This window comes from Microtus pennsylvanicus, unplaced genomic scaffold (assembly GCF_037038515.1).
Source record: "Microtus pennsylvanicus isolate mMicPen1 unplaced genomic scaffold, mMicPen1.hap1 Scaffold_112, whole genome shotgun sequence".
Lineage (NCBI taxonomy): Eukaryota > Metazoa > Chordata > Mammalia > Rodentia > Cricetidae > Microtus > Microtus pennsylvanicus.
Window position 1 is genome coordinate 1,116,698 of NW_027460895.1, and position 6,000 is coordinate 1,122,697.

Sequence of the window (6,000 nt, forward strand, 5' to 3'; positions counted from 1 at the left end):
TCCCTCTGTGTCGGAGGAGAGACTCCTGGAAAGGAAACCTCAGGTTCCGGTTGGTCGGTCGGTCGGTCGGTCGGTCAGTTCGGGGAGAAATATCAGCAAGGAGGTAAAGGCCGTGCCTCACGACATCAGCAGTCCCTTCTCTGGAAATTCCACGGTATCCCAGAGAGCTCTCGGAATTTTGTGATGTCACTCGTGTCCTAGAAACGCCAACTGCCCTCAAGACACACTCTCTCGGTGCCTATAAGACTCGGTTCTAGACATGTTGTCTAGAGAATGGAGATCGTTCGTGGAGAGGCCAGAGGGAGGAAGAAGAAAGCTGGCCTCAGATCTCACAGGAAAACATGGAGAAATAATTAGTGGTCCTGGGGAAGACGAAGTGAGTTCACCACTAGCAGGGACTAGAGAGATTTCTGGATGTGATGGCTTTGAGACTTCCAGGGCTAGGGCTCAGGAACTGGGAGGTTTCTGGGATGAAACAGGTCTGTCTGTCTTGTTTCTCTGAGTTCCTAAAGGGCCAACCCACATCAAAGATTCACGATAGTTGATTTGACAAAGTCGGGAATTGACAAGGAGTGCGGAAGGAGTCAGTGAGATTTCAATACCAGCACTGACTGCACATCATCACCCCCCCCCCCGGTCCTTTTCGTTGTGTAGCAATAATAATAGAGAAAGGGGAGTAGTGCTCTGCCAAAGCCCGTATTTTACCATGCCTTATATCACAGCCATTAGCAGGGTTGAGGCATCAAGTGCTGCAGTCAGTCCGACTCCTGTGACCCCCCTAAGGTTTCTGGCTTCCCAGTTTTGAGTGACACCATGGTCTCCAGTTCAGCTTGAGAGCTCTTTAAGAGCCAATGGAGGAGAGAGTGGAAAGAGACTGCCATTTTTTTCTTTTTCCTTGTCTTTCTTTCTTTTGCTGTTTTGCTTTGTTTTTCAAGAAAGGGTTTCTTTTTGTATCTTGGGCTGTCCTAAAACTCACTCTGTAAATCAGGCCATCTTTGAATTCACAGAGATCTGTGTGTGTGCTGTGATTAAAGCCCGGCTGAGACTGCAATTTCTTGTTAGCTCTGGGTGTCCTGAGCTGTTAGTAAGTGACAATGGCTCTGTGTTGTGAATCTCTGTGAATCCAGACTATGTTATGTCCTTCAATGACATGAGTCTGAAGCATCAAGCACCCACCCACCCCTATACTCCCTGAGGTCTCTGAAGTCACACACAGCGCAGCCTCTATGGGTCTGAATAAGGCTTAGAAAGCTTTTCCCTGGTTCACCTGGTGCAGAGGAAACCAGGTAAGTTCTGAGAGACATGCACCACCTTCCTACAGAAAGAAGGGAGGACTGATTAGCTAATACCCACAGAGGGGGAAACTCAAGTCTGGTATTTCAGACAGAACCTGCTTGGACAAAGTCTCATCTGTCAGTCACTTCCTGAGGGAAGGAGGGAGGGAGGGAGGGAGGGAGGAAGGAAGGACCACAATTATCTCTCCTCTGTGTCCTTTTTACGCTCTTTTCATGCTCTGATGAATACTGTGATTCAAGTTGGCCATGTCCCCTTTTCCACAGCATGTGCACTGTGGCTCTAGATCAAGGAATCAGTTTGTTTGTGTGTTTTGCTCTATCTAGGAGAAGCACCATAGCAGTTGCATACTGACTGAGAAATTTGATTTTTAGGAAATGATTTTTCATATCTGTGAGTGGTCTCTCCATAGATAGCCACTCATCTTTCTTTAAACTTGAGTATAGGAATGAATGATCCCTCCCTCCCTCCCTCCCTCCCTCTCTCCCTCTTCATGGGAATGAGTGTCTGCTCTTGCATTGAGGGCTCCCCAGTTCTCAGCATCTCCAGCCCAACCTGTCACAAGCTGATCACACATTTGCAAACTTGGGATATATTCTGCTGAAGTTTTGGGATAATGAATTTCATCAACTATGGGACTAACTTTGTTCTGACAGGACACTCACTCACAATCTCTCCTCATCACACCCACATAGTGTAACAACTTTGTGTTTCCTCCACAATGTGCTCATTTCTGTCAGGGAACTGAAAGCCGGCCAGCCAGCCAACACTATTTTTCCTTGTTTCTCATTTTGTTCTTATATTCTGTCTCTCCCCCCCCCCGCCTGGAAAACTTTCAGAGTTCACTCTGCCCCCTGAGTAAAGGTGTTATGCTTCCTTTTATTGTATATTTAGTGTGTGTGTGTGTGTGTGTGTGTGTGTGTGAGAGAGAGAGAGAGAGAGAGAGAGAGATTCATTATGAAATCAAAAGTCAGTCAACAACAGCAAACTTTGTATTTATTTGTCCATCCACGTATTTGCTTGTTTACTTACTTACTTACTTACTTACTCACTCACTCACTCACTCACCCACTTCATTTATTATTTATTTATTTATTTATTTGCATTGGAAGACTTAATTCAGTAAGAATGATCAGAAGGGTAGGTAGGGTATCCTTGGGAAAAGAGTAAGATATCACGATGACTTTCCCTTCCAAGAGGGAGCTTTCTAGTAAGACGTGAAACCACAGTTTCAAGGGCCCGCTTTCCACAAGTCCTTTTCCAAGGTCAGGCATTTCTTAGGTAAGCAAGGGTCTCCATTCATTCCCTTTGAGGAACTCTCAGGCCCTGCCCTGACATTAACCTCTGACTCCTGCCTATTGTCAAGGCCAATGGGACACTCCTCAGCCCCTCCCTGACCTGAGGTGACCTGAGAAGCCACAGCCCACCCCAGTTCACAGGCCTCTCTTTATCTATCTATCTAACTAAGTAACTGTACAGCATAAAATGTGGAATCTCTTCTCAATGAAATGCTGTTGGCAGCCATTCGATGAATTTATTCTCATCTCAGATCCTGTCCAGCAGGGATGTCTTCTTTCCGTGTTTCTTCTTCTTTTGTATGTTGCAGTCAGTTCAGATGTGCTGGTATATGGTGAGAAAGAGAGAGAGAGAGAAATGGAATTGCTTTTTATTTATTCGAAGAGTTTTAATGATTTAATATTCAGCTATTTCCAGCCTTATTTACCAGCACATTTATTATTACCAGCGAGCACCTTCCTCTGAAAACATTGGAATCGCCCCCCATCTGTACATGTCATGCACGTGCGTGCATATGTGTGTGTGTGTGTGTGTGTGTGTGTGAGCGTGTGCGCATCCCATCTATCTATCTATCTATCTATCTATCTATCTATCTATCTATCTATCTATTTATGTATCCCTTCATCAAATTCCATTTTAGGAGCTGCTATGCTGACCAGTGACATGGAGGCCACCATTTTCTTAGCCAGTGACAGTCAGGAGACAGAAAGAAGGAAAGAAAGGAAGAAAGGAAGAAAGAATCAACATTCCCAAAGAAAGAAAAAAATTAAGTAAATTTTAAAAAGTAAAAAAAAAATTAAGAAAGTAAGTAAATACATACATAAAAATAGACATAAAGAATGAATAAATGAATAAAACTAAATAATAATTGAAACATTCAATAAGTAAAAGAGTCACGCTAAATCAGCAGATAAATAAACAGATATATGAAAGAAGATAAGGAAGTGAAGGAATGAATGAACAAGTAAGTAAGTAAGTAAGTAAGTAAATAACTAGGTGGGTCATTTTTTTTAAAGAAGTAAGTAAATGAGATGGGCTGAACAGATAGTAAGTAAGTAAGTAAGTAAGCAAGCAAGCAAGCAAGCAATCGTGAAAAAAAAAAATGAGAGCCGGGCGATGGTGGCGCACGCCTTTAATCCCAGTACTCGGGAGGCAGAGGTAGGCGGATCTCTGTGAGTTCGAGACCAGCCTGGTCTACAGTGCTAGTTCCAGGACAGGCTCCAAAGCCACAGAGAAACCCTGTCTCGAAAAACCAAAAAAAAAAAAAAGAGAGAGACACATCCATTCAATCCATAAAAGACAAAACGTGGAAATAAACATGTAAACTGGTCGACCCACCCAAAGCAGGAGGGAGGTCTCTGTCCAGCAGGGCCGTCTTCTTTCCAAGTTGCAGTCAGTCAGATCTCTGGGCAAACAGAAAAAGAAAGCAATTGTTTTCTACTTGAACAGTTTTAATATTACTCAAATGAATTAATATTCAGCTATTTATTCCCAGCCTTATTTACAACTGGATGCCCACCGAGCACCTTCCTCTCATAGCTAGCCCCTTCTACCCCTGCCCCATCTGGACAGATAGACAGGATGTATGTATGTATGTATAAATAAATAAATAAATAATAAAAAAGTAAAATAAAAATAAGTAAATAAATAAATTAAAAAAAAAGTGTTTGGTGAGTGGGGCGTGTTGGCATAGAGAACAAAAGAGATAAACTAACCACCAACACATTGAAGAATGACATCATTCAATCAAGACATGGAAAAAGACAACTGGTCGACCCAAGTTCACAAGGCCAACTGGTCGACCCCGGTACTTAGCATTTTAAGGCCAAATATTTAATCGGACAACTGGTCGACCCGCTTCCAGTCCGTCAAAAAAAAAGGAAGTGCACAGAGACAACTGGTCGACCCGTCAGGTCTAGGAAGATATAATATATATTATACATTAAAAAAAAAAAAAAAAAAGAGTCCAGCGGGACATCTGGTCGACCCGCCGCATCCCCGGGGGAAAAAAATGGCCTCCCGCCCGGTGGGAGGGACTACTGGTCTACCCCGGTCCTTTGGAGAAGGAGGTGGAGAGGGGGGAAAAAAAAGTGCGCCCAACCTCCGCCGCCTCCCCGACAGGCGCGCCGCGGCGCCACGGCGCGCGAGCGGAGGTCGGCGGCGAGAGGGGGCCCGGGGCGCCGCCAGACCCTCGCCCATCCTCCCCCGGGAAGAGGGATGGAGAGGGAAAGGCGCGCGCCCGGGAAAGAGGGGACACACCCGCGGGCCGCTGCGGTGCGGTGAGGCAAGCAGCGGGAGTGGACGGAGGAGAGCGAGAGCGGGAAGAGAGCCGCCGTCCGCCGTGAGCCGCCAGCGGCAGAGCCAGACACGGGTCCTCGGACGGGGCGAGGAGGGCGGGCGAGCCGGCGCCCGTCCCCCTTCCCCCTCTCTCGACCTCTCTCTCACGACCGCCACGCGCGCCCGTGCGCACGCACACTTCCGTGCGCACAACACACGTGCGACCCGGGGAGCGCGCCTCCCGGCGAGAACTCGGGCGAGGCAGGCGAGCGGGCGGGCAGAGCCGCCGCCGCTGCTCTCTCACGTTAATGATCCTTCCGCAGGTTCACCTACGGAAACCTTGTTACGACTTTTACTTCCTCTAGATAGTCAAGTTGGTGAACAACCACAAATAAGCAAACAAATAGAGAGATAATAACAATAAAAATATTTGAGAGTTCAAATAATTGACTTCATCCACAATAAAAGAATATAAAAATAAAAATATCAAATGCACTTGAACACATTGGCACAGGAGAACGCTTGCTAAATAGAACCCCAGTAGCACAGACACTGAGAGAAAAAGAAAAAAAAGAAAAAAGAAAAAAAAAGAAAAACAAAACAAAAAAAAGAACAAAGAAAAAAACTAAAGAGAGAAAAAAAAGAAAAAAAAAGAAAAGAAGAAGAAGAAAAAAAAGAAAAAAAGAAAAAAAGAAAAAAAAGAAAAAAAAAGAAAGAAAAAAGAAAAAAAAGAAAAAAAAACAGACACTGAGAGAAACAATTAATAAGTGAGACCTCCTGAAACTGAAAAGCTTCTGTAAAGCAAAGAACATGGCCAACAAGACAAAACGACGGCCTTACAGAATGGGAAAAGATCTTCACTAATCTCCAAAATACACAAAGAAGTCGAGAAATTGGTCATCCAAAGAACAAATAATCCAATTTTAAAAAATGGAGTACAGACCTAAACAGAGAACTCTCAACAGAGGGATCTAAAATGGTTGAAAGACACTTAAATGTATTTAGTGATTATATTTCTTTTCCCTTAGGGATAAAGAAATGGAGAAGTTCTTTGAAGCAGTAAGTCACAAAAACACCAGGCCGTTAAACTTCAGCTACAGGGAAACCCTGTCTCGTGGAAAAACAAAACAACAA